This window comes from Oncorhynchus kisutch, linkage group LG19, assembly GCF_002021735.2.
Source record: "Oncorhynchus kisutch isolate 150728-3 linkage group LG19, Okis_V2, whole genome shotgun sequence".
Taxonomy (NCBI): domain Eukaryota; kingdom Metazoa; phylum Chordata; class Actinopteri; order Salmoniformes; family Salmonidae; genus Oncorhynchus; species Oncorhynchus kisutch.
The window spans coordinates 22,006,579-22,028,664 of record NC_034192.2 but is presented as its reverse complement, the minus strand read 5'-3'; the positions used below and the strand labels follow the sequence as shown (position 1 = coordinate 22,028,664).

General features: G+C 36.0%; 27 non-coding genes across 27 annotated transcripts; all 27 read left to right on the top strand.

The window, feature by feature from the left end:
• The first annotated feature begins 272 nt into the window (after positions 1-272).
• Positions 273-344, top strand: trnaa-ugc (transfer RNA alanine (anticodon UGC)). Its single transcript has one exon. It is a non-coding gene; the product is annotated as a tRNA-Ala (tRNA).
• A 614-nt stretch (positions 345-958) lies between these two features.
• On the top strand, positions 959-1,030 carry trnaa-ugc (transfer RNA alanine (anticodon UGC)). Its single transcript has one exon. It is a non-coding gene; the product is annotated as a tRNA-Ala (tRNA).
• Positions 1,031-1,646: 616 nt separating this feature from the next.
• On the top strand, positions 1,647-1,718 carry trnaa-ugc (transfer RNA alanine (anticodon UGC)). The gene has a single exon. It is a non-coding gene; the product is annotated as a tRNA-Ala (tRNA).
• Positions 1,719-2,333: 615 nt separating this feature from the next.
• Positions 2,334-2,405, top strand: trnaa-ugc (transfer RNA alanine (anticodon UGC)). The gene has a single exon. It is a non-coding gene; the product is annotated as a tRNA-Ala (tRNA).
• A 615-nt stretch (positions 2,406-3,020) lies between these two features.
• Positions 3,021-3,092, top strand: trnaa-ugc (transfer RNA alanine (anticodon UGC)). Its single transcript has one exon. It is a non-coding gene; the product is annotated as a tRNA-Ala (tRNA).
• Positions 3,093-3,707: 615 nt separating this feature from the next.
• Positions 3,708-3,779, top strand: trnaa-ugc (transfer RNA alanine (anticodon UGC)). The gene has a single exon. It is a non-coding gene; the product is annotated as a tRNA-Ala (tRNA).
• A 612-nt stretch (positions 3,780-4,391) lies between these two features.
• On the top strand, positions 4,392-4,463 carry trnaa-ugc (transfer RNA alanine (anticodon UGC)). The gene has a single exon. It is a non-coding gene; the product is annotated as a tRNA-Ala (tRNA).
• A 614-nt stretch (positions 4,464-5,077) lies between these two features.
• On the top strand, positions 5,078-5,149 carry trnaa-ugc (transfer RNA alanine (anticodon UGC)). The gene has a single exon. It is a non-coding gene; the product is annotated as a tRNA-Ala (tRNA).
• A 616-nt stretch (positions 5,150-5,765) lies between these two features.
• Positions 5,766-5,837, top strand: trnaa-ugc (transfer RNA alanine (anticodon UGC)). Its single transcript has one exon. It is a non-coding gene; the product is annotated as a tRNA-Ala (tRNA).
• A 614-nt stretch (positions 5,838-6,451) lies between these two features.
• Positions 6,452-6,523, top strand: trnaa-ugc (transfer RNA alanine (anticodon UGC)). Its single transcript has one exon. It is a non-coding gene; the product is annotated as a tRNA-Ala (tRNA).
• A 616-nt stretch (positions 6,524-7,139) lies between these two features.
• trnaa-ugc (transfer RNA alanine (anticodon UGC)) lies at positions 7,140-7,211 on the top strand. The gene has a single exon. It is a non-coding gene; the product is annotated as a tRNA-Ala (tRNA).
• A 613-nt stretch (positions 7,212-7,824) lies between these two features.
• On the top strand, positions 7,825-7,896 carry trnaa-ugc (transfer RNA alanine (anticodon UGC)). Its single transcript has one exon. It is a non-coding gene; the product is annotated as a tRNA-Ala (tRNA).
• Positions 7,897-8,511: 615 nt separating this feature from the next.
• On the top strand, positions 8,512-8,583 carry trnaa-ugc (transfer RNA alanine (anticodon UGC)). Its single transcript has one exon. It is a non-coding gene; the product is annotated as a tRNA-Ala (tRNA).
• Positions 8,584-9,437: 854 nt separating this feature from the next.
• On the top strand, positions 9,438-9,509 carry trnaa-ugc (transfer RNA alanine (anticodon UGC)). Its single transcript has one exon. It is a non-coding gene; the product is annotated as a tRNA-Ala (tRNA).
• An 854-nt stretch (positions 9,510-10,363) lies between these two features.
• Positions 10,364-10,435, top strand: trnaa-ugc (transfer RNA alanine (anticodon UGC)). Its single transcript has one exon. It is a non-coding gene; the product is annotated as a tRNA-Ala (tRNA).
• An 852-nt stretch (positions 10,436-11,287) lies between these two features.
• trnaa-ugc (transfer RNA alanine (anticodon UGC)) lies at positions 11,288-11,359 on the top strand. The gene has a single exon. It is a non-coding gene; the product is annotated as a tRNA-Ala (tRNA).
• Positions 11,360-12,213: 854 nt separating this feature from the next.
• Positions 12,214-12,285, top strand: trnaa-ugc (transfer RNA alanine (anticodon UGC)). The gene has a single exon. It is a non-coding gene; the product is annotated as a tRNA-Ala (tRNA).
• An 851-nt stretch (positions 12,286-13,136) lies between these two features.
• trnaa-ugc (transfer RNA alanine (anticodon UGC)) lies at positions 13,137-13,208 on the top strand. Its single transcript has one exon. It is a non-coding gene; the product is annotated as a tRNA-Ala (tRNA).
• Positions 13,209-14,059: 851 nt separating this feature from the next.
• On the top strand, positions 14,060-14,131 carry trnaa-ugc (transfer RNA alanine (anticodon UGC)). The gene has a single exon. It is a non-coding gene; the product is annotated as a tRNA-Ala (tRNA).
• Positions 14,132-14,985: 854 nt separating this feature from the next.
• On the top strand, positions 14,986-15,057 carry trnaa-ugc (transfer RNA alanine (anticodon UGC)). Its single transcript has one exon. It is a non-coding gene; the product is annotated as a tRNA-Ala (tRNA).
• An 852-nt stretch (positions 15,058-15,909) lies between these two features.
• Positions 15,910-15,981, top strand: trnaa-ugc (transfer RNA alanine (anticodon UGC)). Its single transcript has one exon. It is a non-coding gene; the product is annotated as a tRNA-Ala (tRNA).
• An 850-nt stretch (positions 15,982-16,831) lies between these two features.
• trnaa-ugc (transfer RNA alanine (anticodon UGC)) lies at positions 16,832-16,903 on the top strand. The gene has a single exon. It is a non-coding gene; the product is annotated as a tRNA-Ala (tRNA).
• Positions 16,904-17,753: 850 nt separating this feature from the next.
• trnaa-ugc (transfer RNA alanine (anticodon UGC)) lies at positions 17,754-17,825 on the top strand. Its single transcript has one exon. It is a non-coding gene; the product is annotated as a tRNA-Ala (tRNA).
• An 853-nt stretch (positions 17,826-18,678) lies between these two features.
• On the top strand, positions 18,679-18,750 carry trnaa-ugc (transfer RNA alanine (anticodon UGC)). Its single transcript has one exon. It is a non-coding gene; the product is annotated as a tRNA-Ala (tRNA).
• An 852-nt stretch (positions 18,751-19,602) lies between these two features.
• On the top strand, positions 19,603-19,674 carry trnaa-ugc (transfer RNA alanine (anticodon UGC)). The gene has a single exon. It is a non-coding gene; the product is annotated as a tRNA-Ala (tRNA).
• Positions 19,675-20,526: 852 nt separating this feature from the next.
• Positions 20,527-20,598, top strand: trnaa-ugc (transfer RNA alanine (anticodon UGC)). Its single transcript has one exon. It is a non-coding gene; the product is annotated as a tRNA-Ala (tRNA).
• Positions 20,599-21,450: 852 nt separating this feature from the next.
• Positions 21,451-21,522, top strand: trnaa-ugc (transfer RNA alanine (anticodon UGC)). The gene has a single exon. It is a non-coding gene; the product is annotated as a tRNA-Ala (tRNA).
• The last annotated feature ends 564 nt before the right edge of the window (positions 21,523-22,086 follow it).

The following is a 22,086-nucleotide window of genomic DNA, read 5'->3' as shown; positions in this document are numbered from 1 at the left end:
CAAACCAAATTAAGAAAACTAAACTGAAAAACAAAAAAATACAATTAAAAACTAAGTTGCTCCGCCAGAGTGTCTCTTTTGGGTCACTTTTGTTGGTCCCAAGCCCGGATTTGTTTGTTCCATGTGTAACTCTGTGTTGTTGTTTGTGTTGCACTGCTTTGCTTTATCTTGGCCAGGTCGCAGTGGTGTATGAGAACTTGTCCTTAACTGGCTTACCTGGTGAAATAAAAGTGACATTTAAAAAAATAGGCAACATTTTTTATTCCTAGAAAGGGGATGTAGCTCAGTGGTAGAGCGCATGCTTTGCATGTATGAGGTCCTGGGTTCAATCCCCAGCTTCTCCATGTTTTTTTGCAAAGACCCAACTTCTACTTTCCAGAATGTTGAAATTCTAAGCAGGAAACAGAGATGTGCAAAATCATTTGGTCTTGTAATCTGAAGAATATGCGTTCGCCCTGGCTTACATAAAAAAATACAAAAATTAACCTGAATTAGGGCCAGACTAGTTACCATCATTTTCTCACATTGCAATTGAAAGTTTTTTCTATGGTCTCTTTTTGGTCCATTTAGATTGTTAATGTAGATTGTATAGAATTATTTATTATTATTTTATGTTATGGTTAAAAATGTTAATGTTTTACTGTGACTTGTCGTAGGCTCCTAAGTAGACCATAAGGTTAAAAACCAAACCAAATTAAGAAAACTAAACTGAAAAACAAAAAAATACAATTAAAAACTAAGTTGCTCCGCCAGAGTGTCTCTTTTGGGTCACTTTTGTTGGTCCCAAGACCGGATTTGTTTGTTCCATGTGTAACTCTGTGTTGTTGTTTGTGTTGCACTGCTTTGCTTTATCTTGGCCAGGTCGCAGTGGTGTATGAGAACTTGTCCTTAACTGGCTTACCTGGTTAAATAAAAGTGACATTTAAAAAAATAAGCAACATTTTTTACTTCCCAGAAAGGGGATGTAGCTCAGTGGTAGAGTGCATGCTTTGCATGTATGAGGTCCTGGGTTCAATCCCCAGCTTCTCCATGTTTTTTTGCAAAGACCCAACTTCTACTTTCCAGAATGTTGAAATTCTAAGCAGGAAACAGAGATGTGCAAAATCATTTGGTCTTGTAATCTGAAGAATATGCCTTCGCCCTGGCTTACATAAAAAAATACAAAAATTAACCTGAATTAGGGCCAGACTAGTTACCATCATTTTCTCACATTGCAATTGAAAGTTTTTTCTATGGTCTCTTTTTGGTCCATTTAGATTGTTAATGTAGATTGTATAGAATTATTTATTATTATTTTTATGTTATGGTTAAAAATGTTAATGTTTTACTGTGACTTGTCGTAGGCTCCTAAGTAGACCATAAGGTTAAAAACCAAACCAAATTAAGAAAACTAAACTGAAAAACAAAAAAATACAATTAAAAACTAAGTTGCTCCGCCAGAGTGTCTCTTTTGGGTCACTTTTGTTGGTCCCAAGACCGGATTTGTTTGTTCCATGTGTAACTCTGTGTTGTTGTTTGTGTTGCACTGCTTTGCTTTATCTTGGCCAGGTCGCAGTGGTGTATGAGAACTTGTCCTTAACTGGCTTACCTGGTTAAATAAAAGTGACATTTAAAAAAATAAGCAACATTTTTTTACTTCCCAGAAAGGGGATGTAGCTCAGTGGTAGAGTGCATGCTTTGCATGTATGAGGTCCTGGGTTCAATCCCCAGCTTCTCCATGTTTTTTTGCAAAGACCCAACTTCTACTTTCCAGAATGTTGAAATTCTAAGCAGGAAACAGAGATGTGCAAAATCATTTGGTCTTGTAATCTGAAGAATATGCCTTCGCCCTGGCTTACATAAAAAAAATACAAAAATTAACCTGAATTAGGGCCAGACTAGTTACCATCATTTTCTCACATTGCAATTGAAAGTTTTTTCTATGGTCTCTTTTTGGTCCATTTAGATTGTTAATGTAGATTGTATAGAATTATTTATTATTATTTTTATGTTATGGTTAAAAATGTTAATGTTTTACTGTGACTTGTCGTAGGCTCCTAAGTAGACCATAAGGTTAAAAACCAAACCAAATTAAGAAAACTAAACTGAAAAACAAAAAAATACAATTAAAAACTAAGTTGCTCCGCCAGAGTGTCTCTTTTGGGTCACTTTTGTTGGTCCCAAGACCGGATTTGTTTGTTCCATGTGTAACTCTGTGTTGTTGTTTGTGTTGCACTGCTTTGCTTTATCTTGGCCAGGTCGCAGTGGTGTATGAGAACTTGTCCTTAACTGGCTTACCTGGTTAAATAAAAGTGACATTTAAAAAAATAAGCAACATTTTTTATTCCCAGAAAGGGGATGTAGCTCAGTGGTAGAGCGCATGCTTTGCATGTATGAGGTCCTGGGTTCAATCCCCAGCTTCTCCATGTTTTTTTGCAAAGACCCAACTTCTACTTTCCAGAATGTTGAAATTCTAAGCAGGAAACAGAGATGTGCAAAATCATTTGGTCTTGTAATCTGAAGAATATGCGTTCGCCCTGGCTTACATAAAAAAATACAAAAATTAACCTGAATTAGGGCCAGACTAGTTACCATCATTTTCTCACATTGCAATTGAAAGTCTTTTCTATGGTCTCTTTTTGGTCCATTTAGATTGTTAATGTAGATTGTATAGAATTATTTATTATTATTTTTATGTTATGGTTAAAAATGTTAATGTTTTACTGTGACTTGTCGTAGGCTCCTAAGTAGACCATAAGGTTAAAAACCAAACCAAATTAAGAAAACTAAACTGAAAAACAAAAAAATACAATTAAAAACTAAGTTGCTCCGCCAGAGTGTCTCTTTTGGGTCACTTTTGTTGGTCCCAAGACCGGATTTGTTTGTTCCATGTGTAACTCTGTGTTGTTGTTTGTGTTGCACTGCTTTGCTTTATCTTGGCCAGGTCGCAGTGGTGTATGAGAACTTGTCCTTAACTGGCTTACCTGGTTAAATAAAAGTGACATTTAAAAAAATAAGCAACATTTTTTACTTCCCAGAAAGGGGATGTAGCTCAGTGGTAGAGTGCATGCTTTGCATGTATGAGGTCCTGGGTTCAATCCCCAGCTTCTCCATGTTTTTTTGCAAAGACCCAACTTCTACTTTCCAGAATGTTGAAATCTAAGCAGGAAACAGAGATGTGCAAAATCATTTGGTCTTGTAATCTGAAGAATATGCCTTCGCCCTGGCTTACATAAAAAAAATACAAAAATTAACCTGAATTAGTGACAGACTAGTTACCATCATTTTCTCACATTGCAATTGAAAGTTTTTTCTATGGTCTCTTTTTGGTCCATTTAGATTGTTAATGTAGATTGTATAGAATTATTTATTATTATTTTTATGTTATGGTTAAAAATGTTAATGTTTTACTGTGACTTGTCGTAGGCTCCTAAGTAGACCATAAGGTTAAAAACCAAACCAAATTAAGACAACTAAACTGAAAAACAAAAAAATACAATTAAAAACTAAGTTGCTCCGCCAGAGTGTCTCTTTTGGGTCACTTTTGTTGGTCCCAAGCCCGGATTTGTTTGTTCCATGTGTAACTCTGTGTTGTTGTTTGTGTTGCACTGCTTTGCTTTATCTTGGCCAGGTCGCAGTGGTGTATGAGAACTTGTCCTTAACTGGCTTACCTGGTGAAATAAAAGTGACATTTAAAAAAATAAGCAACATTTTTTACTTCCCAGAAAGGGGATGTAGCTCAGTGGTAGAGTGCATGCTTTGCATGTATGAGGTCCTGGGTTCAATCCCCAGCTTCTCCATGTTTTTTTGCAAAGACCCAACTTCTACTTTCCAGAATGTTGAAATTCTAAGCAGGAAACAGAGATGTGCAAAATCATTTGGTCTTGTAATCTGAAGAATATGCCTTCGCCCTGGCTTACATAAAAAAATACAAAAATTAACCTGAATTAGGGCCAGACTAGTTACCATCATTTTCTCACATTGCAATTGAAAGTTTTTTCTATGGTCTCTTTTTGGTCCATTTAGATTGTTAATGTAGATTGTATAGAATTATTTATTATTATTTTATGTTATGGTTAAAAATGTTAATGTTTTACTGTGACTTGTCGTAGGCTCCTAAGTAGACCATAAGGTTAAAAACCAAACCAAATTAAGACAACTAAACTGAAAAACAAAAAAATACAATTAAAAACTAAGTTGCTCCGCCAGAGTGTCTCTTTTGGGTCACTTTTGTTGGTCCCAAGCCCGGATTTGTTTGTTCCATGTGTAACTCTGTGTTGTTGTTTGTGTTGCACTGCTTTGCTTTATCTTGGCCAGGTCGCAGTGGTGTATGAGAACTTGTCCTTAACTGGCTTACCTGGTGAAATAAAAGTGACATTTAAAAAAATAGGCAACATTTTTTTTCCTAGAAAGGGGATGTAGCTCAGTGGTAGAGCGCATGCTTTGCATGTATGAGGTCCTGGGTTCAATCCCCAGCTTCTCCATCTTTTTTTGCAAAGACCCAACTTCTACTTTCCAGAATGTTGAAATTCTAAGCAGGAAACAGAGATGTGCAAAATCATTTGGTCTTGTAATCTGAAGAATATGCGTTCGCCCTGGCTTACATAAAAAAATACAAAAATTAACCTGAATTAGGGCCAGACTAGTTACCATCATTTTCTCACATTGCAATTGAAAGTTTTTCTATGGTCTCTTTTTGGTCCATTTAGATTGTTAATGTAGATTGTATAGAATTATTTATTATTATTTTTATGTTATGGTTAAAAATGTTAATGTTTTACTGTGACTTGTCGTAGGCTCCTAAGTAGACCATAAGGTTAAAAACCAAACCAAATTAAGAAAACTAAACTGAAAAACAAAAAAATACAATTAAAAACTAAGTTGCTCCGCCAGAGTGTCTCTTTTGGGTCACTTTTGTTGGTCCCAAGACCGGATTTGTTTGTTCCATGTGTAACTCTGTGTTGTTGTTTGTGTTGCACTGCTTTGCTTTATCTTGGCCAGGTCGCAGTGGTGTATGAGAACTTGTCCTTAACTGGCTTACCTGGTTAAATAAAAGTGACATTTAAAAAAATAAGCAACATTTTTTACTTCCCAGAAAGGGGATGTAGCTCAGTGGTAGAGTGCATGCTTTGCATGTATGAGGTCCTGGGTTCAATCCCCAGCTTCTCCATGTTTTTTTGCAAAGACCCAACTTCTACTTTCCAGAATGTTGAAATTCTAAGCAGGAAACAGAGATGTGCAAAATCATTTGGTCTTGTAATCTGAAGAATATGCGTTCGCCCTGGCTTACATAAAAAAAATACAAAAATTAACCTGAATTAGGGCCAGACTAGTTACCATCATTTTCTCACATTGCAATTGAAAGTTTTTTCTATGGTCTCTTTTTGGTCCATTTAGATTGTTAATGTAGATTGTATAGAATTATTTATTATTATTTTATGTTATGGTTAAAAATGTTAATGTTTTACTGTGACTTGTCGTAGGCTCCTAAGTAGACCATAAGGTTAAAAACCAAACCAAATTAAGAAAACTAAACTGAAAAACAAAAAAATACAATTAAAAACTAAGTTGCTCCGCCAGAGTGTCTCTTTTGGGTCACTTTTGTTGGTCCCAAGACCGGATTTGTTTGTTCCATGTGTAACTCTGTGTTGTTGTTTGTGTTGCACTGCTTTGCTTTATCTTGGCCAGGTCGCAGTGGTGTATGAGAACTTGTCCTTAACTGGCTTACCTGGTGAAATAAAAGTGACATTTAAAAAAATAAGCAACATTTTTTTACTTCCCAGAAAGGGGATGTAGCTCAGTGGTAGAGTGCATGCTTTGCATGTATGAGGTCCTGGGTTCAATCCCCAGCTTCTCCATCTTTTTTTGCAAAGACCCAACTTCTACTTTCCAGAATGTTTAAATTCTAAGCAGGAAACAGAGATGTGCAAAATCATTTGGTCTTGTAATCTGAAGAATATGCGTTCGCCCTGGCTTACATAAAAAAATACAAAAATTAACCTGAATTAGGGCCAGACTAGTTACCATCATTTTCTCACATTGCAATTGAAAGTCTTTTCTATTGTCTCTTTTTGGTCCATTTAGATTGTTAATGTAGATTGTATAGAATTATTTATTATTATTTTTATGTTATGGTTAAAAATGTTAATGTTTTACTGTGACTTGTCGTAGGCTCCTAAGTAGACCATAAGGTTAAAAACCAAACCAAATTAAGACAACTAAACTGAAAAACAAAAAAATACAATTAAAAACTAAGTTGCTCCGCCAGAGTGTCTCTTTTGGGTCACTTTTGTTGGTCCCAAGCCCGGATTTGTTTGTTCCATGTGTAACTCTGTGTTGTTGTTTGTGTTGCACTGCTTTGCTTTATCTTGGCCAGGTCGCAGTGGTGTATGAGAACTTGTCCTTAACTGGCTTACCTGGTGAAATAAAAGTGACATTTAAAAAAATAGGCAACATTTTTTTTTCCTAGAAAGGGGATGTAGCTCAGTGGTAGAGCGCATGCTTTGCATGTATGAGGTCCTGGGTTCAATCCCCAGCTTCTCCATCTTTTTTTGCAAAGACCCAACTTCTACTTTCCAGAATGTTTAAATTCTAAGCAGGAAACAGAGATGTGCAAAATCATTTGGTCTTGTAATCTGAAGAATATGCGTTCGCCCTGGCTTACATAAAAAAATACAAAAATTAACCTGAATTAGGGCCAGACTAGTTACCATCATTTTCTCACATTGCAATTGAAAGTCTTTTCTATTGTCTCTTTTTGGTCCATTTAGATTGTTAATGTAGATTGTATAGAATTATTTATTATTATTTTTATGTTATGGTTAAAAATGTTAATGTTTTACTGTGACTTGTCGTAGGCTCCTAAGTAGACCATAAGGTTAAAAAACAAACCAAATTAAGAAAACTAAACTGAAAAACAAAAAAATACAATTAAAAACTAAGTTGCTCCGCCAGAGTGTCTCTTTTGGGTCACTTTTGTTGGTCCCAAGACCGGATTTGTTTGTTCCATGTGTAACTCTGTGTTGTTGTTTGTGTTGCACTGCTTTGCTTTATCTTGGCCAGGTCGCAGTGGTGTATGAGAACTTGTCCTTAACTGGCTTACCTGGTGAAATAAAAGTGACATTTAAAAAAATAAGCAACATTTTTTAACTTCCCAGAAAGGGAATGTAGCTCAGTGGTAGAGTGCATGCTTTGCATGTATGAGGTCCTTGGTTCAATCCCCAGCTTCTCCATGTTTTTTTGCAAAGACCCAACTTCTACTTTCCAGAATGTTGAAAATCTAAGCAGGAAACAGAGATGTGCAAAATCATTTGGTCTTGTAATCTGAAGAATATGCCTTCGCCCTGGCTTACATAAAAAAAATACAAAAATTAACCTGAATTAGTGACAGACTAGTTACCATCATTTTCTCACATTGCAATTGAAAGTTTTTTCTATGGTCTTTTTTGGTCCATTTAGATTGTTAATGTAGATTGTATAGAATTATTTATTATTATTTTTATGTTATGGTTAAAAATGTTAATGTTTTACTTTGACTTGTCGTAGGCTCCTAAGTAGACCATAAGGTTAAAAACCAAACCAAATTAAGACAACTAAACTGAAAAACAAAAAAATACAATTAAAAACTAAGTTGCTCCTCCAGAGTGTCTCTTTTGGGTCACTTTTGTTGGTCCCAAGCCCGGATTTGTTTGTTCCATGTGTAACTCTGTGTTGTTGTTTGTGTTGCACTGCTTTGCTTTATCTTGGCCAGGTCGCAGTGGTGTATGAGAACTTGTCCTTAACTGGCTTACCTGGTGAAATAAAAGTGACATTTAAAAAAATAGGCAAAATTTTTTTTCCTAGAAAGGGGATGTAGCTCAGTGGTAGAGCGCATGCTTTGCATGTATGAGGTCCTGGGTTCAATCCCCAGCTTCTCCATCTTTTTTTGCAAAGACCCAACTTCTACTTTCCAGAATGTTTAAATTCTAAGCAGGAAACAGAGATGTGCAAAATCATTTGGTCTTGTAATCTGAAGAATATGCGTTCGCCCTGGCTTACATAAAAAAATACAAAAATTAACCTGAATTAGGGCCAGACTAGTTACCATCATTTTCTCACATTGCAATTGAAAGTCTTTTCTATTGTCTGTTTTTGGTCCATTTAGATTGTTAATGTAGATTGTATAGAATTATTTATTATTATTTTTATGTTATGGTTAAAAATGTTAATGTTTTACTGTGACTTGTCGTAGGCTCCTAAGTAGACCATAAGGTTAAAAAACAAACCAAATTAAGAAAACTAAACTGAAAAACAAAAAAATACAATTAAAAACTAAGTTGCTCCGCCAGAGTGTCTCTTTTGGGTCACTTTTGTTGGTCCCAAGACCGGATTTGTTTGTTCCATGTGTAACTCTGTGTTGTTGTTTGTGTTGCACTGCTTTGCTTTATCTTGGCCAGGTCGCAGTGGTGTATGAGAACTTGTCCTTAACTGGCTTACCTGGTGAAATAAAAGTGACATTTAAAAAAATAAGCAACATTTTTTACTTCCCAGAAAGGGAATGTAGCTCAGTGGTAGAGTGCATGCTTTGCATGTATGAGGTCCTGGGTTCAATCCCCAGCTTCTCCATGTTTTTTTGCAAAGACCCAACTTCTACTTTCCATAATGTTGAAATTCTAAGCAGTAAACAGAAATGTGCAAAATCATTTGGTCTTGTAATCTGAAGAATATGCGTTCAATCCCTGTTAGTACATATATAGAACAGAAGTGCATTGTTGCCACCTTTTATGTCATAATTTTCAAAAACTGAAGTTCATGTTTTCGATCCCTGTCCGTACCTGTTTTAAGAATTGCTGCTATCATTTCATTGTAGTTTCAATGGAGTGGTGTATATAAAAAGTACATTGTATTAATAGTTCACCCCTCCGCTTCCAGACTGTATATGAATGTGGGAAGCTGCCGCTGGCTGATCCCGCCCTGGCTTACATAAAATTAAAATTAAAATTAACCTGAATTAGGGCCAGACTAGTTACCATCATTTTCTCACATTGCAATTGAACGTTTTTTCTATTGTCTCTTTTTGGTCCATTTAGATTGTTAATGTAGATTGTATAGAATTATTTATTTTTATTTTTATGTTATGGTTAAAAATGTTAATGTTTTACTGTGACTTGTCGTAGGCTCCTAAGTGGACCATAAGGTTAAAAACCAAACCAAATTAAGAAAACTAAACTGAAAAACAAAAAAATACAATTAAAAACTAAGTTGCTCCGCCAGAGTGTCTCTTTTGGGTCACTTTTGTTGGTCCCAAGCCCGGATTTGTTTGTTCCATGAGTAACTCTCTGTTGTTGTTTGTGTTGCACTGCTTTGCTTTATCTTGGCCAGGTCACAGTGGTGTATGAGAACTTGTCCTTAACTGGATTACCTGGTTAAATAAAATTGACATTTAAAAAAATAAGCAACATTTTTTTCTTTCCCAGAAAGGGGATGTAGCTCAGTGGTAGAGTGCATGCTTTGCATGTATGAGGTCCTGGGTTCAATCCCCAGCTTCTCCATGTTTCTTTGCAAAGACCCAACTTCTACTTTCCATAATGTTGAAATTCTAAGCAGTAAACAGAAATGTGCAAAATCATTTGGTCTTGTAATCTGAAGAATATGCGTTCAATCCCTGTTAGTACATATATAGAACAGAAGTGCATTGTTGCCACCTTTTATGTCATAATTTTCAAAAACTGAAGTTCATGTTTTCGATCCCTGTCCGTACCTGTTTTAAGAATTGCTGCTATCATTTCATTGTAGTTTCAATGGAGTGGTGTATATAAAAAGTACATTGTATTAATAGTTCACCCCTCCGCTTCCAGACTGTATATGAATGTGGGAAGCTGCCGCTGGCTGATCCCGCCCTGGCTTACATAAAATTAAAATTAAAATTAACCTGAATTAGGGCCAGACTAGTTACCATCATTTTCTCACATTGCAATTGAAAGTTTTTTCTATTGTCTCTTTTTGGTCCATTTAGATTGTTAATGTAGATTGTATAGAATTATTTATTTTTATTTTTATGTTATGGTTAAAAATGTTAATGTTTTACTGTGACTTGTCGTAGGCTCCTAAGTGGACCATAAGGTTAAAAACCAAACCAAATTAAGAAAACTAAACTGAAAAACAAAAAAATACAATTAAAAACTAAGTTGCTCCGCCAGAGTGTCTCTTTTGGGTCACTTTTGTTGGTCCCAAGCCCGGATTTGTTTGTTCCATGAGTAACTCTCTGTTGTTGTTTGTGTTGCACTGCTTTGCTTTATCTTGGCCAGGTCACAGTGGTGTATGAGAACTTGTCCTTAACTGGCTTACCTGGTTAAATAAAAGTGACATTTAAAAAAATAAGCAACATTTTTTTCTTTCCCAGAAAGGGGATGTAGCTCAGTGGTAGAGCGCATGCTTTGCATGTATGAGGTCCTGGGTTCAATCCCCAGCTTCTCCATGTTTTTTGCAAAGACCCAACTTCTACTTTCCATAATGTTGAAATTCTAAGCAGTAAACAGAAATGTGCAAAATCATTTGGTCTTGTAATCTGAAGAATATGCGTTCAATCCCTGTTAGTACATATATAGAACAGAAGTGCATTGTTGCCACCTTTTATGTCATAATTTTCAAAAACTGAAGTTCATGTTTTCGATCCCTGTCCGTACCTGTTTTAAGAATTGCTGCTATCATTTCATTGTAGTTTCAATGGAGTGGTGTATATAAAAAGTACATTGTATTAATAGTTCACCCCTCCGCTTCCAGACTGTATATGAATGTGGGAAGCTGCCGCTGGCTGATCCCGCCCTGGCTTACATAAAATTAAAATTAAAATTAACCTGAATTAGGGCCAGACTAGTTACCATCATTTTCTCACATTGCAATTGAACGTTTTTTCTATTGTCTCTTTTTGGTCCATTTAGATTGTTAATGTAGATTGTATAGAATTATTTATTTTTATTTTTATGTTATGGTTAAAAATGTTAATGTTTTACTGTGACTTGTCGTAGGCTCCTAAGTGGACCATAAGGTTAAAAACCAAACCAAATTAAGAAAACTAAACTGAAAAACAAAAAAATACAATTAAAAACTAAGTTGCTCCGCCAGAGTGTCTCTTTTGGGTCACTTTTGTTGGTCCCAAGCCCGGATTTGTTTGTTCCATGTGTAACTCTGTGTTGTTGTTTGTGTTGCACTGCTTTGCTTTATCTTGGCCAGGTCGCAGTGGTGTATGAGAACTTGTCCTTAACTGGCTTACCTGGTTAAATAAAAGTGACATTTAAAAAATAAGCAACATTTTTTTCTTTCCCAGAAAGGGGATGTAGCTCAGTGGTAGAGCGCATGCTTTGCATGTATGAGGTCCTGGGTTCAATCCCCAGCTTCTCCATGTTTTTTTGCAAAGACCCAACTTCTACTTTCCAGAATGTTGAAATTCTAAGCAGGAAACAGAGATGTGCAAAATCATTTGGTCTTGTAATCTGAAGAATATGCGTTCAATCCCTGTTAGTACATATATAGAACAGAAGTGCATTGTTGCCACCTTTTATGTCATAATTTTCAAAAACTGAAGTTCATGTTTTCGATCCCTGTCCGTACCTGTTTTAAGAATTGCTGCTATCATTTCATTGTAGTTTCAATGGAGTGGTGTATATAAAAAGTACATTGTATTAATAGTTCACCCCTCCGCTTCCAGACTGTATATGAATGTGGGAAGCTGCCGCTGGCTGATCCCGCCCTGGCTTACATAAAATTAAAATTAAAATTAACCTGAATTAGGGCCAGACTAGTTACCATCATTTTCTCACATTGCAATTGAAAGTTTTTTCTATTGTCTCTTTTTGGTCCATTTAGATTGTTAATGTAGATTGTATAGAATTATTTATTTTTATTTTTATGTTATGGTTAAAAATGTTAATGTTTTACTGTGACTTGTCGTAGGCTCCTAAGTGGACCATAAGGTTAAAAACCAAACCAAATTAAGAAAACTAAACTGAAAAACAAAAAAATACAATTAAAAACTAAGTTGCTCCGCCAGAGTGTCTCTTTTGGGTCACTTTTGTTGGTCCCAAGCCCGGATTTGTTTGTTCCATGAGTAACTCTCTGTTGTTGTTTGTGTTGCACTGCTTTGCTTTATCTTGGCCAGGTCGCAGTGGTGTATGAGAACTTGTCCTTAACTGGCTTACCTGGTTAAATAAAAGTGACATTTAAAAAAATAAGCAACATTTTTTTCTTTCCCAGAAAGGGGATGTAGCTCAGTGGTAGAGCGCATGCTTTGCATGTATGAGGTCCTGGGTTCAATCCCCAGCTTCTCCATGTTTTTTTGCAAAGACCCAACTTCTACTTTCCAGAATGTTGAAATTCTAAGCAGGAAACAGAGATGTGCAAAATCATTTGGTCTTGTAATCTGAAGAATATGCGTTCAATCCCTGTTAGTACATTATAGAACAGAAGTGCATGGTTGCCAACTTTTATGTCATAATTTTCAAAAACTGAAGTTCATGTTTTCGATCCCTGTCCGTACCTGTTTTAAGAATTGCTGCTATCATTTCATTGTAGTTTCAATGGAGTGGTGTATATAAAAAGTACATTGTATTAATAGTTCACCCCTCCGCTTCCAGACTGTATATGAATGTGGGAAGCTGCCGCTGGCTGATCCCGCCCTGGCTTACATAAAATTAAATTAAAATTAACCTGAATTAGGGCCAGACTAGTTACCATCATTTTCTCACATTGCAATTGAAAGTTTTTCTATTGTCTCTTTTTGGTCCATTTAGATTGTTAATGTAGATTGTATAGAATTATTTATTTTTATTTTTATGTTATGGTTAAAAATGTTAATGTTTTACTGTGACTTGTCGTAGGCTCCTAAGTGGACCATAAGGTTAAAAACCAAACCAAATTAAGAAAACTAAACTGAAAAACAAAAAAATACAATTAAAAACTAAGTTGCTCCGCCAGAGTGTCTCTTTTGGGTCACTTTTGCTTGGTCCCAAGCCCGGATTTGTTTGTTCCATGTGTAACTCTGTGTTGTTGTTTGTGTTGCACTGCTTTGCTTTATCTTGGCCAGCTCGCAGTGGTGTATGAGAACTTGTCCTTAACTGGCTTACCTGGTTAAATAAAAGTGACATTTAAAAAAATAAGCAACATTTTTTTCTTTCCAGAAAGGGGATGTAGCTCAGTGGTAGAGCGCATGCTTTGCATGTATGAGGTCCTGGGTTCAATCCCCAGCTTCTCCATGTTTTTTTGCAAAGACCCAACTACTACTTTCCAGAATGTTGAAATTCTAAGCAGGAAACAGAGATGTGCAAAATCATTTGGTCTTGTAATCTGAAGAATATGCGTTCAATCCCTGTTAGTACATTTATAGAACAGAAGTGCATGGTTGCCAACTTTTATGTCATAATTTTCAAAAACTGAAGATCATGTTTTCGATCCCTGTCCGTACCTGTTTTAAGAATTGCTGCTATCATTTCATTGTAGTTTCAATGGAGTGGTGTATATAAAAAGTACATTGTATTAATAGTTCACCCCTCCGCTTCCAGACTGTATATGAATGTGGGAAGCCGCCGCTGGCTGATCCCGCCCTGGCTTACATATATTATATTTTTAAATAACCTGAATTAGGGCCAGACTAGTTACCATCATTTTCTCACATTGCAATTGAAAGTCTTTTCTATTGTCTCTTTTTGGTCCATTTAGATTGTTAATGTAGATTGTATAGAATTATTTATTTTTATTTTTATGTTATGGTTAAAAATGTTAATGTTTTACTGTGACTTGTCAGTAGGCTCCTAAGTGGACCATAAGGTTAAAAACCAAACCAAATTAAGAAAACTAAACTGAAAAACAAAAAAATACAATTAAAAACTAAGTTGCTCCGCCAGAGTGTCTCTTTTGGGTCACTTTGCTTGTCCCAAGCCCGGATTTGTTTGTTCCATGTGTAACTCTGTGTTGTTGTTTGTGTTGCACTGCTTTGCTTTATCTTGGCCAGCTCGCAGTGGTGTATGAGAACTTGTCCTTAACTGGCTTACCTGGTTAAATAAAAGTGACATTTAAAAAAATAGCAAATTTTTTTCTTTCCCAGATAGGGGATGTAGCTCAGTGGTAGAGCGCATGCTTTGCATGTATGAGGTCCTGGGTTCAATCCCCAGCTTCTCCATGTTTTTTTGCAAAGACCCAACTTCTACTTTCCAGAATGTTGAAATTCTAAGCAGGAAACAGAGATGTGCAAAATCATTTGGTCTTGTAATCTGAAGAATATGCGTTCAATCCCTGTTAGTACATTTATAGAACAGAAGTGCATGGTTGCCAACTTTTATGTCATAATTTTCAAAAACTGAAGATCATGTTTTCGATCCCTGTCCGTACCTGTTTTAAGAATTGCTGCTATCATTTCATTGTAGTTTCAATGGAGTGGTGTATATAAAAAGTACATTGTATTAATAGTTCACCCCTCCGCTTCCAGACTGTATATGAATGTGGGAAGCCGCCGCTGGCTGATCCCGCCCTGGCTTACATAAAAATTAATAATTAAATAACCTGAATTAGGGCCAGACTAGTTACCATCATTTTCTCACATTGCAATTGAAAGTCTTTTCTATTGTCTCTTTTTGGTCCATTTAGATTGTTAATGTAGATTGTATAGAATTATTTATTTTTATTTTTATGTTATGGTTAAAAATGTTAATGTTTTACTGTGACTTGTCGTAGGACTCCTAAGTGGACCATAAGGTTAAAAACCAAACCAAATTAAGAAAACTAAACTGAAAAACAAAAAAATACAATTAAAAACTAAGTTGCTCCGCCAGAGTGTCTCTTTTGGGTCACTTTGCTTGTCCCAAGCCCGGATTTGTTTGTTCCATGTGTAACTCTGTGTTGTTGTTTGTGTTGCACTGCTTTGCTTTATCTTGGCCAGCTCGCAGTGGTGTATGAGAACTTGTCCTTAACTGGCTTACCTGGTTAAATAAAAGTGACATTTAAAAAAATAAGCAACATTTTTTTCTTTCCCAGAAAGGGGATGTAGCTCAGTGGTAGAGCGCATGCTTTGCATGTATGAGGTCCTGGGTTCAATCCCCAGCTTCTCCATGTTTTTTTGCAAAGACCCAACTACTACTTTCCAGAATGTTGAAATTCTAAGCAGGAAACAGAGATGTGCAAAATCATTTGGTCTTGTAATCTGAAGAATATGCGTTCAATCCCTGTTAGTACATTTATAGAACAGAAGTGCATGGTTGCCAACTTTTATGTCATAATTTTCAAAAACTGAAGATCATGTTTTCGATCCCTGTCCGTACCTGTTTTAAGAATTGCTGCTATCATTTCATTGTAGTTTCAATGGAGTGGTGTATATAAAAAGTACATTGTATTAATAGTTCACCCCTCCGCTTCCAGACTGTATATGAATGTGGGAAGCCGCCGCTGGCTGATCCCGCCCTGGCTTACATATATTAATATTTTTAAATAACCTGAATTAGGGCCAGACTAGTTACCATCATTTTCTCACATTGCAATTGAAAGTCTTTTCTATTGTCTCTTTTTGGTCCATTTAGATTGTTAATGTAGATTGTATAGAATTATTTATTTTTATTTTTATGTTATGGTTAAAAATGTTAATGTTTTACTGTGACTTGTCAGTAGACTCCTAAGTGGACCATAAGGTTAAAAACCAAACCAAATTAAGAAAACTAAACTGAAAAACAAAAAATACAATTAAAAACTAAGTTGCTCCGCCAGAGTGTCTCTTTTGGGTCACTTTGCTTGTCCCAAGCCCGGATTTGTTTGTTCCATGTGTAACTCTGTGTTGTTGTTTGTGTTGCACTGCTTTGCTTTATCTTGGCCAGCTCGCAGTGGTGTATGAGAACTTGTCCTTAACTGGCTTACCTGGTTAAATAAAAGTGACATTTAAAAAAATAGCAACATTTTTTTCTTTCCCAGATAGGGGATGTAGCTCAGTGGTAGAGCGCATGCTTTGCATGTATGAGGTCCTGGGTTCAATCCCCAGCTTCTCCATGTTTTTTTGCAAAGACCCAACTACTACTTTCCAGAATGTTGAAATTCTAAGCAGGAAACAGAGATGTGCAAAATCATTTGGTCTTGTAATCTGAAGAATATGCGTTCAATCCCTGTTAGTACATTTATAGAACAGAAGTGCATGGTTGCCAACTTTTATGTCATAATTTTCAAAAACTGAAGATCATGTTTTCGATCCCTGTCCGTACCTGTTTTAAGAATTGCTGCTATCATTTCATTGTAGTTTCAATGGAGTGGTGTATATAAAAAGTACATTGTATTAATAGTTCACCCCTCCGCTTCCAGACTGTATATGAATGTGGGAAGCCGCCGCTGGCTGATCCCGCCCTGGCTTACATAATTATATTTTTAAATAACCTGAATTAGGGCCAGACTAGTTACCATCATTTTCTCACATTGCAATTGAAAGTCTTTTCTATTGTCTCTTTTTGGTCCATTTAGATTGTTAATGTAGATTGTATAGAATTATTTATTTTTATTTTTATGTTATGGTTAAAAATGTTAATGTTTTACTGTGACTTGTCATAGACTCCTAAGTGGACCATAAGGTTAAAAACCAAACCAAATTAAGAAAACTAAACTGAAAAACAAAAAAATACAATTAAAAACTAAGTTGCTCCGCCAGAGTGTCTCTTTTGGGTCACTTTGCTTGTCCCAAGCCCGGATTTGTTTGTTCCATGTGTAACTCTGTGTTGTTGTTTGTGTTGCACTGCTTTGCTTTATCTTGGCCAGCTCGCAGTGGTGTATGAGAACTTGTCCTTAACTGGCTTACCTGGTTAAATAAAAGTGACATTTAAAAAAATGAGCAAATTTTTTTCTTTCCCAGATAGGGGATGTAGCTCAGTGGTAGAGCGCATGCTTTGCATGTATGAGGTCCTGGGTTCAATCCCCAGCTTCTCCATGTTTTTTTGCAAAGACCCAACTACTACTTTCCAGAATGTTGCAATTCTAAGCAGGAAACAGAGATGTGCAAAATCATTTGTTCTTGTAATCTGAAGAATATGTGTTCAATCCCTGTTAGTACATTTATAGAACAGAAGTGCATGGTTGCCAACTTTTATGTCATAATTTTCAAAAACTGAAGATCATGTTTTCGATCCCTGTCCGTACCTGTTTTAAGAATTGCTGCTATCATTTCATTGTAGTTTCAATGGAGTGGTGTATATAAAAAGTACATTGTATTAATAGTTCACCCCTCCGCTTCCAGACTGTATATGAATGTGGGAAGCCGCCGCTGGCTGATCCCGCCCTGGCTTACATAATTTTATTTTTAAATAACCTGAATTAGGGCCAGACTAGTTACCATCATTTTCTCACATTGCAATTGAAAGTCTTTTCTATTGTCTCTTTTTGGTCCATTTAGATTGTTAATGTAGATTGTATAGAATTATTTATTTTTATTTTTATGTTATGGTTAAAAATGTTAATGTTTTACTGTGACTTGTCATAGACTCCTAAGTGGACCATAAGGTTAAAAACCAAACCAAATTAAGAAAACTAAACTGAAAAACAAAAAAATACAATTAAAAACTAAGTTGCTCCGCCAGAGTGTCTCTTTTGGGTCACATTTGCTTGTCCCAAGCCCGGATTTGTTTGTTCCATGTGTAACTCTGTGTTGTTGTTTGTGCTGCACTGCTTTGCTTTATCTTGGCCAGCTCGCAGTGGTGTATGAGAACTTGTCCTTAACTGGCTTACCTGGTTAAATAAAAGTGACATTTAAAAAAATGAGCAAATTTTTTTCTTTCCAGATAGGGGATGTAGCTCAGTGGTAGAGCGCATGCTTTGCATGTATGAGGTCCTGGGTTCAATCCCCAGCTTCTCCATGTTTTTTTGCAAAGACCCAACTACTACTTTCCAGAATGTTGAAATTCTAAGCAGGAAACAGAGATGTGCAAAATCATTTGGTCTTGTAATCTGAAGAATATGCGTTCAATCCCTGTTAGTACATTTATAGAACAGAAGTGCATGGTTGCCAACTTTTATGTCATAATTTTCAAAAACTGAAGATCATGTTTTCGATCCCTGTCCGTACCTGTTTTAAGAATTGCTGCTATCATTTCATTGTAGTTTCAATGGAGTGGTGTATATAAAAAGTACATTGTATTAATAGTTCACCCCTCCGCTTCCAGACTGTATATGAATGTGGGAAGCCGCCGCTGGCTGATCCCGCCCTGGCTTACATATTTTTATTTTTAAATAACCTGAATTAGGGCCAGACTAGTTACCATCATTTTCTCACATTGCAATTGAAAGTCTTTTCTATTGTCTCTTTTTGGTCCATTTAGATTGTTAATGTAGATTGTATAGAATTATTTATTTTTATTTTTATGTTATGGTTAAAAATGTTAATGTTTTACTGTGACTTGTCATAGACTCCTAAGTGGACCATAAGGTTAAAAACCAAACCAAATTAAGAAAACTAAACTGAAAAACAAAAAAATACAATTAAAAACTAAGTTGCTCCGCCAGAGTGTCTCTTTTGGGTCACATTTGCTTGTCCCAAGCCCGGATTTGTTTGTTCCATGTGTAACTCTGTGTTGTTGTTTGTGCTGCACTGCTTTGCTTTATCTTGGCCAGCTCGCAGTGGTGTATGAGAACTTGTCCTTAACTGGCTTACCTGGTTAAATAAAAGTGACATTTAAAAAAAATTAGCAAATTTTTTTTCTTTCCAAGATAGGGGATGTAGCTCAGTGGTAGAGCGCATGCTTTGCATGTATGAGGTCCTGGGTTCAATCCCCAGCTTCTCCATGTTTTTTTGCAAAGACCCAACTACTACTTTCCAGAATGTTGAAATTCTAAGCAGGAAACAGAGATGTGCAAAATCATTTGGTCTTGTAATCTGAAGAATATGCGTTCAATCCCTGTTAGTACATTTATAGAACAGAAGTGCATGGTTGCCAACTTTTATGTCATAATTTTCAAAAACTGAAGATCATGTTTTCGATCCCTGTCCGTACCTGTTTTAAGAATTGCTGCTATCATTTCATTGTAGTTTCAATGGAGTGGTGTATATAAAAAGTACATTGTATTAATAGTTCACCCCTCCGCATCCAGACTGTATATGAATGTGGGAAGCCGCCGCTGGCTGATCCCGCCCTGGCTTACATTAAAAAATATATTTAAATAACCTGAATTAGGGCCAGACTAGTTACCATCATTTTCTCACATTGCAATTGAAAGTCTTTTCTATTGTCTCTTTTTGGTCCATTTAGATTGTTAATGTAGATTGTATAGAATTATTTATTTTTATTTTTATGTTATGGTTAAAAATGTTAATGTTTTACTGTGACTTGTCATAGACTCCTAAGTGGACCATAAGGTTAAAAACCAAACCAAATTAAGAAAACTAAACTGAAAAACAAAAAATACAATTAAAAACTAAGTTGCTCCGCCAGAGTGTCTCTTTTGGGTCACATTTGCTTGTCCCAAGCCCGGATTTGTTTGTTCCATGTGTAACTCTGTGTTGTTGTTTGTGCTGCACTGCTTTGCTTTATCTTGGCCAGCTCGCAGTGGTGTATGAGAACTTGTCCTTAACTGGCTTACCTGGTTAAATAAAAGTGACATTTAAAAAAATTAGCAAATTTTTTTCTTTCCCAGATAGGGGATGTAGCTCAGTGGTAGAGCGCATGCTTTGCATGTATGAGGTCCTGGGTTCAATCCCCAGCTTCTCCATGTTTTTTTGCAAAGACCCAACTACTACTTTCCAGAATGTTGCAATTCTAAGCAGGAAACAGAGATGTGCAAAATCATTTGTTCTTGTAATCTGAAGAATATGTGTTCAATCCCTGTTAGTACATTTATAGAACAGAAGTGCATGGTTGCCAACTTTTATGTCATAATTTTCAAAAACTGAAGATCATGTTTTCGATCCCTGTCCGTACCTGTTTTAAGAATTGCTGCTATCATTTCATTGTAGTTTCAATGGAGTGGTGTATATAAAAAGTACATTGTATTAATAGTTCACCCCTCCGCTTCCAGACTGTATATGAATGTGGGAAGCCGCCGCTGGCTGATCCCGCCCTGGCTTACATATTTTTATTTTTTAAATAACCTGAATTAGGGCCAGACTAGTTACCATCATTTTCTCACATTGCAATTGAAAGTCTTTTCTATTGTCTCTTTTTGGTCCATTTAGATTGTTAATGTAGATTGTATAGAATTATTTATTTTTATTTTTATGTTATGGTTAAAAATGTTAGTGTTTTACTGTGACTTGTCATAGACTCCTAAGTGGACCATAAGGTTAAAAACCAAACCAAATTAAGAAAACTAAACTGAAAAACAAAAAAATACAATTAAAAACTAAGTTGCTCCGCCAGAGTGTCTCTTTTGGGTCACATTTGCTTGTCCCAAGCCCGGATTTGTTTGTTCCATGTGTAACTCTGTGTTGTTGTTTGTGCTGCACTGCTTTGCTTTATCTTGGCCAGCTCGCAGTGGTGTATGAGAACTTGTCCTTAACTGGCTTACCTGGTTAAATAAAAGTGACATTTAAAAAAATGAGCAAATTTTTTTCTTTCCAAGATAGGGGATGTAGCTCAGTGGTAGAGCGCATGCTTTGCATGTATGAGGTCCTGGGTTCAATCCCCAGCTTCTCCATGTTTTTTTGCAAAGACCCAACTACTACTTTCCAGAATGTTGCAATTCTAAGCAGGAAACAGAGATGTGCAAAATCATTTGTTCTTGTAATCTGAAGAATATGCGTTCAATCCCTGTTAGTACATTTATAGAACAGAAGTGCATGGTTGCCAACTTTTATGTCATAATTTTCAAAAACTGAAGATCATGTTTTCGATCCCTGTCCGTACCTGTTTTAAGAATTGCTGCTATCATTTCATTGTAGTTTCAATGGAGTGGTGTATATAAAAAGTACATTGTATTAATAGTTCACCCCTCCGCTTCCAGACTGTATATGAATGTGGGAAGCCGCCGCTGGCTGATCCCGCCCTGGCTTACATATTTTTATTTTTTAAATAACCTGAATTAGGGCCAGACTAGTTACCATCATTTTCTCACATTGCAATTGAAAGTCTTTTCTATTGTCTCTTTTTGGTCCATTTAGATTGTTAATGTAGATTGTATAGAATTATTTATTTTTATTTTTATGTTATGGTTAAAAATGTTAATGTTTTACTGTGACTTGTCATAGACTCCTAAGTGGACCATAAGGTTAAAAACCAAACCAAATTAAGAAAACTAAACTGAAAAACAAAACAATACAATTAAAAACTAAGTTGCTCCGCCAGAGTGTCTCTTTTGGGTCACATTTGCTTGTCCCAAGCCCGGATTTGTTTGTTCCATGTGTAACTCTGTGTTGTTGTTTGTGCTGCACTGCTTTGCTTTATCTTGGCCAGCTCGCAGTGGTGTATGAGAACTTGTCCTTAACTGGCTTACCTGGTTAAATAAAAGTGACATTTAAAAAAATGAGCAAATTTTTTTCTTTCCAAGATAGGGGATGTAGCTCAGTGGTAGAGCGCATGCTTTGCATGTATGAGGTCCTGGGTTCAATCCCCAGCTTCTCCATGTTTTTTTGCAAAGACCCAACTACTACTTTCCAGAATGTTGCAATTCTAAGCAGGAAACAGAGATGTGCAAAATCATTTGTTCTTGTAATCTGAAGAATATGTGTTCAATCCCTGTTAGTACATTTATAGAACAGAAGTGCATGGTTGCCAACTTTTATGTCATAATTTTCAAAAACTGAAGATCATGTTTTCGATCCCTGTCCGTACCTGTTTTAAGAATTGCTGCTATCATTTCATTGTAGTTTCAATGGAGTGGTGTATATAAAAAGTACATTGTATTAATAGTTCACCCCTCCGCTTCCAGACTGTATATGAATGTGGGAAGCCGCCGCTGGCTGATCCCGCCCTGGCTTACATATTTTTATTTTTTAAATAACCTGAATTAGGGCCAGACTAGTTACCATCATTTTCTCACATTGCAATTGAAAGTCTTTTCTATTGTCTCTTTTTGGTCCATTTAGATTGTTAATGTAGATTGTATAGAATTATTTATTTTTATTTTTATGTTATGGTTAAAAATGTTAATGTTTTACTGTGACTTGTCATAGACTCCTAAGTGGAC